General features: G+C 42.8%; 1 long non-coding RNA gene across 1 annotated transcript; it reads left to right on the forward strand.

The window, feature by feature from the left end:
* The first annotated feature begins 212 nt into the window (after positions 1 to 212).
* Positions 213 to 13,983, forward strand: LOC115074330. Its single transcript, XR_003852218.1, has 3 exons — positions 213 to 436; positions 12,906 to 13,016; positions 13,775 to 13,983. It is a non-coding gene; the product is annotated as an uncharacterized LOC115074330 (long non-coding RNA).
* The last annotated feature ends 274 nt before the right edge of the window (positions 13,984 to 14,257 follow it).

The raw sequence follows: 14,257 nt of genomic DNA on the forward strand, positions 1-14,257 counted from the left end.
ACATTTTATTGGGCTGGGCTGTTTGCATTATTCACAGGGTGGCTTTTATTTATTTATTTTGGTTTTTTTTTTACAGTGACTGCGTAAGTAATGTCAGAATGATGAAATCCTTCTAAAGGCCAGTGCATCAGGGACAGCATAAAATAGCAGCAGCTTGGCACGCTGGTGAGACGCTACAGGCCAAAAACCGAGCCGGCTCGCTCATTAACGACAGAAAAAAAAAAAAAGGCAATTTGCTTTGTTGCCTTAATTGGCTCTGCCGTAAGGACGTTTCCATTACCACACAGGAGGTCGATGGCGTTCCCTCTGCTCTCGCCAACTCCCATTCAAGGCAGAGCTCTGTACGGCGGCTGCTGTTCCAGGCAAAGGGGGGACAAATGCAGCCGCGTCTTTCTCTAACTTGGGTTCTGTGCTGCAGTCTTATTGTGACAGCAAGGTAGGAAATTTGGGGGGAGCAGGGCAGCAATGCTGGGCAGTTGCAAATGAAAGCTCTTGGTGCCATAGGCCGTCCAGCAGTAGTTGACCCCGGAAGGAGTAGGAGGAATCCACCAGATGCCAGAGAAGCCAAATGGCCCGAATGGCTACTAAGAATTATTATTATTATTATTATTTTTGGAAGAGAACAATTTTTTTCATGCCATTCTTGCCCTGTGGGATATTACGCAAAAAAAAAAAATTAATCCCCAAGTTCATCAAGAATTGATTGCAAGCTGCTATGATGTTTGCTGTTGGGACTACTTTCTTAACATCCTACCCAATTTTATAGTGGCCAAGAATAACAAAAATGTTTATAATCAGTAACCATTTTTCAAATTAGTTTTAATTACTCAAAGTTGGGCTTCACCACAGTTTTTTATTTTGGGATGTTTTGGTCATTTGGTCTATGATCCTGTGCCCCAATGTGCACCTGAGGGGTGTGGTAAAGACCAAACACAGCCCTTCCCCGCCCAAAAAAAAAAAAAAAATTCCTTTGCACATCTGAGTAACTTGTTCCTTCCAACAAAATTCCTGTAATCTTACTGTTTTGCCAAATAATTTTTTCTGTCTGCTTGTTAGACTGTTGTCTGTGCTGCCAAAGATACCTAACCATCACTTCTGTCGCTGTAGCAACAGCACTCCCACCAGCTTGCAAACAAATAATTTATTTTACAAAATTACTGTCCTTGAATTAACGTAGGCGTTGCACATAATTACTTTTTGGTATGTTCTTGATCAGGCAACCAAATGATATGACTTTTCTAAACATAAACAAATGGCTGTAATTTTTGGCCCTTTTTTCCTAGAAAATCACTTATTTTTGCTTTTTATTTATTTTTTTTGCCTCTGTGCACATTATTTCCTATATCATTCGATCTAGAGCAACCACATTTTCAGAATAGGTAGATTTATCTAAAAGTTAGAATGGAATATTGTTTTTCCAGAAAACATAGGTGTCTGGCCAAAAACTGGGGGGGGGGAAATCATTTTTTCAGCTGCAGTACAAACACTGGCCAAAAGGTGGCAGTATCTTATTAGTACAATAGATAATACTGACTTCTTATGGCCACTGTGAGTACTGCAGCAAGCCCAGGTAGCTGGATAGCCCGAGTTCCCAAGAAAGCACAGTATTATAGATAAAAAGCAACTCTGTGCAATTCTTTCCTTGTTTTTTTTTTCTGTATCAACTTTTACATAATTATTATAGTTGTAATACAGTTTGCTCTGACAAGTATATTGTAAATATTAATGGAAATCTTCAGACACTGACTTATTGTCACAAATTCCATTGAAAAGCTAGTCTACAGTACGATATGTGCTTCTGAGCAAAAATATAATGAAAATGCTGATACACAAAGAACAGATGATAGTCACATGGTAGAAGGAAGGGTTTTGGTCTCCATCTCCTTCAGCACCTCTTCTGCAAATGCTGCTTGGGGTTTCATTTACAAAGAGCAAAGCACTGATTTCAAGCAGTTTTGGATAGAACCCAAAGAGCATAGAAGAATGATTTATTCTTGGTTTCTGGAACTTGGATTGCGTTTGGGAACAAGAGTAGTCTAGTGGTAGTTGGGGCACTGCGCTACAGTTCAGAAGATCAGGGACAGGAATTGAAGACATCTCGCTGCACAGTGTCTCTGTAGGACCTTGAGCAAGTCTCTTTAATCTCCTTGTGCCTGCAGGATCCACTTGAAAACAAGGTATTCATCTCAATCTGATTTTTTTACCATTCAACAAATTTAAAAAGCTATAAAAATCAAAAACCTTTAGGACCATTTTATCAATAGCTTTTTGGCATAAATACTTAAGTGTTGGGATAGTTTTGTTTCTTGTTTTTTTGCCAGTTGGGGTAGGGGAGGTGGAATGCTTGATAAACTGTGCATTTGGATACTCTCTGGGCTGCCCAAATGGAAATGGCAGACTTTTATTTATTTATTTATCTTTACCACCGATGTTGCAGCAAAGATTATGCAAATCTGAAACTAAAGCAGCAGAATTGTCAAACCTGTAAATAAGTGCCAGGCATTGCAGTGTGGTACATCAAAGGGCCAGAGCCTTCAAACATCTACATAGTAACATAGTAATGACGGCAAAAAAAGGAAACCAATGCTCCATCCAGTTTGCCCAACAAGCTTCTTATGATGGTAACAGCCACTCCATGCAGGTTACCTATCCCCCCCCCCCCCCTCAATTTCCCAAATTGGTAATAGGCCAATGTATTGCCAAAATGATGTAAAAATATGATAGGAAAAAAAAGATTAATTTCATAGAATCTAATTTATCCCACTTATTAGATTGTAAACTCATAAGTGAAGGAATTTATTGTACCTGAATTTTTAAAATGCTGTAGACTGCCTTGAGCCTTATATGGAAAGGCAGGTTAATCATCCAAATTTATTATTAGCAATACACCTCCTACTGGGAAAACAGAACAAGCTGTACTACACAGAAACTCCATGTTAGCAGAATGCCTCACATTGGTTTCACGCACAGAACAAAGGAAAACCCTCACCAAATACACAATAAATGCTCCCTAATAGAAATTTGCAACCAAAAACTGAACTCTTGTCTACTCTAACCTTACTCCCACCATTTTGTTTGCTGCAGGACAGGAGGGGCTAGATTAGGGAGCAGGGTGACTTGCCCCCACCTCTGTCTCCAAATGCCACTAAACTAATAAAGGAAATGTAAGGGGTTACATGTGCTGAATGGCTGTCAAAACTGGGGCGATTTGTGTTAGAACAAAGAACATTTAAGAGGAGATAAAATTACATTGTAGAAATATATTAATGGATTTTATAAGGATTTTTTTTTCTTTAGCAAGATGTCTAATCCTCTTGCTTTTGCAATGGTGGCTGTATCACTGTATCCCCAGCGAGGGCTGGGTGACCGGCTGCTTAATAAAGTTCTCCATCTCAACCAAAAGGCCAAGAAGGGATTGTCCTCAGTCATAGTTCAGACCCTGTACTGGGATCTTAAACCAAAAAGAGGTTCATCCTATAGGAATATTAAAAATGAATTTGCATGTCTCCTGATGCCTGTACTTTTTGAAGAAGTAAACCGATTTGTGCTCACCTGTTCCATGCCACTCATTATTTTATGGGGTAATCTGAGCAAACTCTCATTTTGCATGCTAATCTACAAAATAAAATGCCAAGTTATGACTTTGGTTTATGTAGCACTACCAAAGGTACTCTCCAATTTGTGTTTCTTGCTAGATTAATTTACATTTAATCATGGAGTAGTTTCCCAGTGGTAGACAATCAATCTTATTCACTCAGCTAACCACATCAGAAATGACTGGAAGAGTTTCAGAGGCACATTCAAGTGTTATTAAATGTTGGCCTCAGTTCAGTCTGTAGAATAAAGAGAGTCACATTTGGACCCTGGAAAGGCAGACAGGATCTTTGAGACTCAGACTGTATAACAGAGAGACCCCATTTTCCCCCTTGTTGCATGTGTAGGATCAGGCTAGATGCCTGGTCCACCTTAAATCCCACAGAGGGAGAGAGAGTTCAGTGGGTGGGATCTTGCAGGGCAGGGGAGAGGCCTGAGGGAGAACCAGCAGGGGAGCCATAAGAGTATAAGCCCAGCAGGGTTCAGGAGGCTCCGCAGCTCCAGGAGAGGCAGCACCTATAAGTCTATCCTGACCAAACCAGAGGGAGTAAGTGTACACTGTCCAGAGGGAAGGCAGTCTACAATCCTGTGTGTGTAACTGAATACTAATAAGACAGGCAGGCCAGTGTTAGGCTGTGTTGTTTGCTAAATAAAGTGAAAACTGCCTCCAGCCTGGGAAACACCGCTCAGTTTCCCACAGACTGGTGTCATAGAAATGTAGTACTTCAGTCACCGGGTCTCATTCAATAATTTATTTATTTTTTATTTATTTAAGCTTTTTATATACCGACAATCGTTGGGAAAGTCTTATCGGTTTACAGAGAAAATAATGCAGCAACAGGCTTTACATGGAACACTTAATAAGGGTAATAATATTAGCGGGAATCCAAAAACAGGAGAGGAGCTATAACGCATAATTGATGATAATATGATTGAAGAACATATATACATAGGCAAACAATGCACTAGAATAATATTTACAAATGTAGGTGCGTGGCATTGGGATGCAGTGGAAAAGAAAAGGGAGGTGGTTAGAGCGGGAGGGAAATGGGGCAGAGGCTATGGGTAAGGGACAGTTAAGGAGGAAGTTAAAAGGAAGGGAGGAGGGGGATGGAGGGAGAGGCATAGGGTATTAATTGTAGACTTGCTTGAAAAGCCATGTCTTGAGGTTCTGCTTGAATTTCTTATGGCATGGTTCTAGGCGAAGATTGGGGGCATGTTGTTCCGACGTGTAGGGCCTGCTAAGGAGAGAGCACGGTCGGAGGTGGATTTAAACCTTGTGAGTTTGTGTGAGGGAGTACGTAGTGTTGCGAGATGTTGGTTTCTCGTGGGTCTGTTCGTTATGTGAAACGGTAATTGTTCATTGAGGAATAGCATCTTATTGGTGTGTAGAGATTTACGCATGATGGTGAGAGACTTGTATTGAATCCGGGCTGAGACTGGCAGCCAGTGTAAGTGTTTGAGTGCAGGGGTGATATGGTCATTTCTGTGGGCATTAGTAAGGATAGGGGCGGCCGCATTTTGGAGCATCTGAAGGGGCTGGGTAGCATTCTTAGGGAGGCCTAGGAGGAGGGCATTGCAATAATCAAGTTTGGACAGGATGAAGGCTTGGAGAATAGTGCGGAAGTCGTTGAGATGTAGAAGGGTTTTGAGTTTTTTTAGGGTATGAATAATGACTTTTTTTTTTTTTCCACCATAAGCACAGAACTGGAAAATGCCCTTTTTTGAATAAGACCAACAAAACAACAAGGAAGGCTATCTAAGAACGCCGTGAGGAAAGCAAAGTGGAATAGAAGCCAGATGTCCAATCAGAAACTTTATTTTATGGAGACATGGTATTTTTTTAAATCAAGCCCAACTCTGTCCGAGTTTCGCCCCTTACGTTTGGGGCTGCCGAGACTTTGCAAAGAAATTTCCATCTGTAATAATCAGAGCATCTCATCTTATGAGACCCCTTCTTCGGACTCAATACGTTTGACTGCACACAGCCCCTGAGGCAGCCCCAAACATAAGGGACGAAAGCCGGCCAGAGTCGGGCTTGTTTTAAAAAAAAATACCACGTCTCCATAAAATAAAGTTTCTGATCGGACATCTGGCTTCTTTTTTGAATAAGGACATGGAATGAAAATAATCCCAGTGGAACATATCAGAACTACAAATTTTAAAAATCTTTGTAGGACTGCCACTATCTCAGCCTATAAACTATCAATACATAGGCTGTAAATCATAGGTCCATGTTACTATATAACATCATATAAAAATGCCCAACAGATCAAAATCTCTAAATGTCCAAACTTTAGTGAGCCAAAAAACTGAAAATAGTCTCAAAGTACTTAACTTCACTTGAATGAGCTGTGTTTCGTAACAAACTGCTTCTGTGATTGATCAAGCTCTCACCAGTGAATGGTCCTTTAACTCCTAAATCTCTCAAATAAGACCCATGATCTTTTGTACAGAGTTTAATGTAATGTTAATTTCTTGATGCACACACTTCAAACTGGAATTGACTAAAAAATGTCAGGATTTTAGATATTTAATTACTCATCTTTCTATATGGGAGTTCAAGGCAAGGAACAGGGGCAGATTTTCAAAGGGATACACACAAATCCACCCGAAAACCTGCCCCAAGCTCCCCCTGTGCACGCCGAGCCTATGTTGCATAGGCTGCCGGTGCGCGCAAAGCCCCGGGATGCGCGTAAGTCCCGGGGCTTTCCTGGGGAACGTGTCAGGGGTGTGTCGGGGGGCGTGTCGCGGCCGGCGCGTCTTTGGGGTAATTAGTTAGGACTGGGGGGGGCGGGTTAGTAAGGGAAAGGGAAGGTGGGGGGCGCCTGAAAGAAAGTTCCCTCCGAGGGAATGGAGGCAGGCTGCGCGGCTCGGCGTGCGCCGATTTTTGCGCAGCCTTGCACGCACCGACTCCGGATTTTAAAAGATATGTGTGGCTACGCGAGTAATCCGGCGTACTCTTGTTTGCGCCGGATGCGCGAACAAAAGTACGCGCGCGCGTACTTTTTAAAAATTTGCCCCATAGTGAGTAGCTCCCTACCTGCGATAGGCGTTTCCTGCAAGGAGCGTTGGGCTGTTAACGTGTCCCAATGATCCCAGGCCAGTGAGTTAAGAACCCCCCCCCCCCCCCGGGGAGCCTTGTGAGACATCCCTCCATCTTACCTCCCCCCTGCTGACCATAGAGGTGGCCCCAGTGGGGAAAAATGTCAAAAGAAAATAGTTTAAGATGTGCAGCGCAAGCCCCGCCCCCTCCATTCCCAACCCCGCCCCTTTTTCCAAAGAACCCCAGTGCTCTGGATCCCCGTCCACATCTTTCAATCTCTGGTGGCTTACTGGAGCCTGCAGGGCTTCCTAGGCTCCAGGCCCTGCACTGTCCCTGGAAAAATGGCGCCAGCCAGCTGCTTTTCATTTTGTGCCCCTGTCACGTGCTCCTTTGGCTAATATCACTTGCGTTTACATGATGATGCGTTCGGTACTGTAGAGTATACGTTAAGCTTTATTTTGATTGTATTTTCTAATGCTTTTGACAGTGTAATGACTTCCTGTTGCAACTCGATCGGAGCATGCATATGAAGGAGCAAAATTATAGATGCAACAAACACAATACATTCTGGGTGGGATCGAGGAATGCTGGATAGGCAGAGGGGGTGCTGGCCAGCCGGGGGAGCAGAGGTTGGAATTCTGAATATCTGCTCCGGGTGTAGAAGAAACTGCTCCCAGCTTTGGAAGAGGGTGCTGAGCACTCCCAGTGTCACATACCCTCCATTAAATGCTCAATGGGCAGCTGCTAGTATATACTGTGTGTGTATGTGTGTGTGTGTGTGTATATATATGTATTTATAATATAAATAGATTTCAAAATCACGTCACAATGGCTGAATGCATCATCTGTGATTTTTTTTGAGGGTGGACTGCAAAAATAAATAAATAAAATTCAAAACAAGCCCAGAATTTATAAATAAAGACAAATCCATACCGTACTGGTTGAAGGCAGTCTCTGAAGTGACTGGTTGGCCTCGCGAGCTGGGCTGAACCGGAAGTGTGGTGTTGCTGTCAAAGCAACTCTGGAAGGGCTGGGAGTGAATAGGGTAATTGTGCCCCCTGCAGGGGTTGGTGGGCATCCAGGAGGGGGGTTAGGGGTGTCTGTGGGGTGGGAAGGATGTTATTTAGGTAGCAAATGGGTGAGGAGGGGGAAGGAGGCAATCCCTATAACAATAGAATACCAAGGAAGGGGGGGGGGGGGCCAGCATCAGGGTATTTGAATCTGTTGGGTTTGTCTTAATTTGGAGGGTTTGGGGAGGTGGGTGAGGAGTGATTGGGCACTACTGAGGTTCATGTTTTCTGGGATGGGGTCTGAAGAGTGGGGTTTTTTTGTTAGTTTGTAGCCAGGTTTATATATCTGGTTATGTGGCAAACTATCTGCATACACATGCAACAGGTAATTTTTAAAACCTGTTTATATTTAAACATAGCTGGTTAGGTTTTAAAGTTATCCGGCTACATGTAGACAGATAACTTTAGGCAAGTTTATTTGCTGTCTTACTGAATATTGGCCTCGGAATGTCCAACGCGCCAAAACAGCTCATGAAAGAAAATGCAACGCACAGGAAAAAATATCTCAGTCCCTCTCAATAGCAAAATGTTCCACACCCTGGGCAGGTAAGCTCACTGGGAAAGGGACACTCTCTAGGATGTCTCTGGATACAGCTCTTTGTAACTTACATCTGCTGTGAGACAGGAAAGATATCTCTGGCTGATTTCCTCTGTCAGTCAGCAATTTTGTAGGACATTTCTCATCTGGGCAGGTTTTTTTTTTCTGTCGACCAGCATCAAATATAGCCACACGAGATGGGTGACATCAGCCAGTGCTGATTCGGTTCATTTTCTCTTCCCTTCTGGATTTTGTTCTAGGACATCCCATGCTAATGTCTCTGCACAACCTCCTTCAGTCTGTTTTTGGCCACTTTGTGAACAGTTGCAGTTCTTAATTCATCAATCGTGTCACACAGCATTCAAGATTTTGCATGCAATACTTAAAATCAACAAACTCTGAGTCAAAACTGACTACGCTGACATCAGCATCATCAAAGAAAGGGAATAGTCCTTTCAAGGCATGCAAAAAATGCCATCATAAGATGGCAATCACGGATCAGCACGACTGGTGTATCTGCTATTTAGGCCCAGACCAGGACAGTGCTACATTTTTTATCTATTTGATTTATATTCTGCTTTTCAGGCACTTCCAAGCCCATTGCATTCAGATCCTGTAGATATTTCCCTATCCCCGGCGGCTTAGAATCAGTTTGCACCTGAGCGCAATGGAGGGTGACATGACTTGCCCAAGGACTTGGAGGGTGCTTACGGTATCTACTGAGATCTAAAGCTCCAATATGAGCTAAAAGACTCAACAAAGCATGAGAGCTCAAAACACCGTAAAAAATACCAAAGATCTCCAGAATAAGACCCAAGAGGACATAGTGGTATGTCTCCGGCGCAGAAGCACACGGATGAGTGCCAAAGCGAGAACATTACCCCTAGACCAGTGAGCCAAATGGTGCAGGAGATATCGCACTGGAAGCATCTGTATTGTCGTCTGTGCTAGACAACCATGGCGCAGAAATATGAAAGCTGAAGAATAACGCTTCAGCGCAGAAGACTCTCTCAGCACTGGCTCCTCGGCCGCATGTCGTTTGCTTCAGGGCATATGGCTCCCAGCTCCACCGTATTGGTGCAGAGAACATCCAGTGCCAAGGAACAACCAAGGAAAAAAAAGAGCACAATATCAGATTCCTCTCCTTCACTGCCACTGCTGGAGCCGCATGCATTGTTGGCCACTCTTAAGAAGGAGCCGCAGCTCCCTTTACCACGGTTTCCTGGACTGCCACTCATTTGTCCAAACACTTTGGATGGATTTTGTCATGACTTTTGTAGAGATGTTACTTGGCAGCTCCTCTGCATGAGTTAAAGCCAGTGCTGCTTACTATATGTCAGGCCTGTAGGGTCTGAAAATCTGAATCATTGCCTTTCTACTTCACCCATCAGCATTTAATTGTGGTTTGTTTTTTTTAATTAAAAAAAAAAAAGTATGTTTCCAAAGCAACAAATCAGTTGGACTGAGACCCTACTAGAAGAAGTGACAGGACTTTTAAGCCATGGGTTAATATAGAATTACGTTAACAATTAAACCCTACGCTTTGCCTGTTGCCTTTGTGTTCAACATAACCTAAGGTTTTATAATGTTGATAAAAACATCTTTAACATGCAGGAAGATGTGCTTTCAATAGACATTTAATGGAGAGTTAATGAGACAGATTTAAAATATTAGTCATCAAATGGCTGCTAATTGAAGAGAGAGTAGAATTTTAAGAACCTGGTGCAGTGTGGTCTGAGAGCGTGAGTTTGCAGCGTAATGCACATTGAAAGAGTAATTACATGAGCATTCATATATTAAACTCGTAAAGACTTTTCAAGACTTTTAATGAACAGCAACCATAACCCACGGCAAATTCAATTTGCAAATTTAAAATATTGCCCCATTAAACGTTACATAATTATCATTAGCCAGAATAAATTTATTTGTCTGGCAGTAGCTGGTAATAACATTTAGAGGCCTGAACCATTGTCAGTATGTCATAAATAAATAAAAATGGGAACAGTACCATGGAGGAATAAACACGACTGGCGTTACCTTTCCCACAAACGAGTTTAGAAAGCATTTCCCATTGGAGATTTGAATGCAGTTCTGCAGTTTGTTTTAGAACGCCAGAGGAATGAATTTCAACTCTCTTCTAGGTGACACGGAGTTTCAAGTAGCCATTTTTATCTTAGAGGAAACACGATTCTTTTGGACCAGTGTACCAGTTATCTAAGGATGATGTACGTGAGCGTTCAGGATGACACAGGGCCCTGTGTCAGGGGTCTATAAGGAAGGTGCATATTATATGTTAGCTAGTCATAATGCTAGCAAGTAGGCTGGGCGGGAGGCTCCGTGACAGTGCTGTGCACTCCTATGCAGAGGGACCCCTAGTTTGAATCCTGGATCAGGCCTTCTGCATCCCGGGGCGGCTGAGGATGCCGTAGTCATGGTCGTCAAAGGCAACACCTGCACTTAGAGTCCATGATATGGGATTCCTGCAGGAGCCTTGGTGCGTGGCCCAGAGGGCTCAGGACCATCTTAGTCACAAGACTAGACAAGTGGGAGGGGAAAAAGAGAGGAACAATTCTCTGGGTAATTGCCAGTGAGGGCTGATGGTGCCAGAATCCCAGCGTTGGTTCTGATTGATCTGAAAGAAAGAGAGGATTACAGGGGTGGGCAAATAAATAAATAAATAATGCCAAGTGAAAAAGACATGCTATTAAAAATGGAGTGGTAGAGAGAAGAGTATTGTATTTGAAGAGCATTTGTTTAATCTTTTTGAGAAGCTGAAGATGAAAGTATTAGTAATGAATTTGTTTGAATGGGAGGGATTCTTCCTGCCTTGTATAGTACCACATATTCCAGACCAGTCCTTACTACTGGGGAACTGGTCTGTAGACTACCCAGCTTAGAGGTGAGGAGTTTGACCAACGTTCTGCATTAGAAAAACGCTGTGACATCAGTCTAAACATAGGTGTCAGCAGAAAAGGATCACTTGCTCCACCCAGTATGCCTACCATGCTGTCCTATTCCATCTGTGGCCTTCTCCCTTCTCCCTCGTCACTAAAGTTCCCTTTGTGTCTCTCCCACGCAGGCTTGGATTATCGGATAACTGAGCAGGTGATGAGCTCACAGGGAATATATTTAGAGAGCCAGCGATTTAAATGACCGAACCAGGCAGCTAGCTAGATGATTGCTGGCAATGTTCTGAAAAAATCCGATTTCTACTCTGGTGCCGTTTTTGTAAATGCAGTAACTGATGGGCTAAAATGAGTTATGTAACTCTGAACGTCAGCAGCAGGGATAAAAATAAAAAAATAAAATAGAATCATGTTTCCCTGAATATCATTGTTCAGCCTGTTCTAGTGCTTGGGAAATGTCTGTTTGCCCTGGTGCCAGCCTGTTGTCTCATATAATGGTCTTCAGATCCATTTCTCACACTCTAGTTTTAGGACGCACAGTTCAACTTTCCAGTTCTAGTCTGAATCCTATTGCGATTCATGTGGCTCCACTTGATTGAAATCCGCAATAAATTTTTATCATTTTTTTTTGTTTGTTTTTAAATAGTAAGGTACATAGCACTCTTCATGATAAGCCTCTGTAAGGATGCTTGCTGCTTTTGGACCATCTGCCAACAGATATTGATAAACCTAGATTATGCACTCTGTGATGTTATCCAGAGGGGACTATAACTTGGATCCCGCTGTTAGGCATAGCATGCTGCTGAAAAGGCGACTAGAGGGGGGTGAAAGCATTCAGGCATATATTTTACTGTTCTGGGTGGGAGATTTTTGTAGATTTTTTCTGACCTTGTGAGAGGAGGGATAGGGAGAGTATAGTTGTTCTCTGTGATTATATGTTACTGTATTTTGATGCATATGCTCTTGAAATATTTTTTTGATGATGCATTTTGATGTTATTTTGTAAGCTGCCATGGGTCCTTTTTGGAAGAGGGTGACATATAAGTCTAAAGTGTGTAATGTAATCTTCCCAAACTTTTCTTTCCTCTTCTAAGGTTCTTCATGTCTTGATAAGGTTGTGATGTTTAGTGCAAATGAAGGAAGTGACATTCAGACTGGGGTTTCTTGTAGGTCATGCTCTAATACATCAGTGATCCAAGTCCTGGCGCCCTTCTTGTGTATGCTTTCAGCCAGCAACATATTCAGTCCTGTGAAAGTGTTGAGAGACAGAAGGCCAGCTGGGCAGAATTGATGGACTATTTTAGTCTATATTTGCCATCATTTACAATATTACTAAAGTCTAGCCTTGTCCTAAGAGGAGTTGCCCTGACCTTCTGATCTTTACCGTATGGCATGTGAGTGGAGCCTATAGCTGTACTACAGGAGTTAAATACTAAATTGTGTACTCAGATGAGAATAACTAAACTCAATTCTTTATTCAGTGGAGAATATTGAAAATACTCCAGAGTAGATCATGCTTAGCTTGGATTCCTTGGGAAGCAATGACCCTGACTTGCATTCACAAGTGTTTGTGCACATCCATTCTACACTATGGTTTCTGTTGACATGTGTGATATAAAGGTAGGTAGAAGACATGGGAGAAGGGGGGGGGGGGGGGGGGGAAACTGTGTTGGTGTCAAGTTGCCAATGGGAAGTTATATGTGTAACTCCTTGATGAATGCAAAATGATTGAGGTTCTGATGTCTGTTTAGGAGCTGATCACCAGCCTTTGTGGGATCAAATCAACAAACAAAATGGCCAAAAAGAGGGTATAGTGGTCCTGACACAAAGGCAAAGTGCTATGCTGGAGCTGCCACCAATAGGTAAGTTGGGGGAGGAGGTGCATGACCAAATGTTTGTCTAGGGTGTCGAAAACTCTTATGCTGGCCCTGTTTATATGTCCCAGTTGAAAATCATTTTTTTTATTATATTTTGTGTTCAATTGACGTCATTAAGGGGCCGTTTTTGGTGGGACATGAAAAACTGGGTTTTAGCATGTGAAAAACAGACATAGTGAACTATATAGTGTGGAGGTGTGGCCGAGTGATTAAAGCAGTGGGCTAAGAACCAGGGAAGCCAAGATTCAAATTCCACTTCTCCCACTCATGATCCTTGTGACCTTGGGTAAGTCACTTCCCTTCATTAGGAAGGCTTTTCTCCCACTCCGTGTCTATGGGAATAAGCTTAGTAAATCATACCTTTTAGATTATAAACTGTCTGCGGCAGTGAATTACCCACTGAACCAGGTTATAACCTGCCTTGAGCTTGGATTTGGCAAGGTGACTGATTAAATCTAAATTCCAAATATGTAGAGGAAGAACTCAAAACTGCAGATAGAAGCTAATGTTAAACTTCAGGCATTTGCTTTCGTTATGTTTGTGTAGGACTGTGTGCTGTGATATCCATTCACAAGAAAAGCCCCTGGGGCAATTTATGAGTAATGTTTCATTTTTGCCATGAAAAAAAAAAAATGGTGGAGCTTTTGGCTGACTCAAATCCCAACGCACCAACTAAAATGACTCTCTTCCTGGAAGGGAAGTTGCAGATCTTTTCAAGCTACATTTTTTTTTTTTTTTTTTAGATGCTGTCCCTGCGCACCCAGGCGGGGCAGAGCAAATGCAGAGAGGAGAGGGCCGTGTGGTAAACATTTTGCACATAGTCAGATCCTGAAGCTGACCCCCCCCCTCCAATGTGTGGGCCCAGGCTTCTGTAAAGTTTACAGAAGGGGGAGAAGCCCATGGCGTGCCTTTATATCTACCACTGGAGCAAGGAAAGGTTTGGAGAGGTAAAGGGGAGAAAAGCAGTACATTTGGGTCAACAAACGGAAGCACCAGCCTCCTCAAGAAAGCTGTCTGTGCGCAGGGAGCTCCTTCGGTTCGTTCAGTGACAATGAAGGGGGTGTTGGATTGGAGGTAAGCAGGGGTGAAATAAAAGCCTCGCTTACAGGAAGCCCCACTGAATGATGATAAAAAGGAATTTGTGAAGGCTTCCTGCTCCTAAGAAGATAAAATGGTTAAAGGTGACAGGCAGGCCTCCCAGCGAAAGGCGCATCACCTTATTTTAA

Source organism: Rhinatrema bivittatum, chromosome 12 (genome assembly GCF_901001135.1).
Source record: "Rhinatrema bivittatum chromosome 12, aRhiBiv1.1, whole genome shotgun sequence".
NCBI lineage: Eukaryota > Metazoa > Chordata > Amphibia > Gymnophiona > Rhinatrematidae > Rhinatrema > Rhinatrema bivittatum.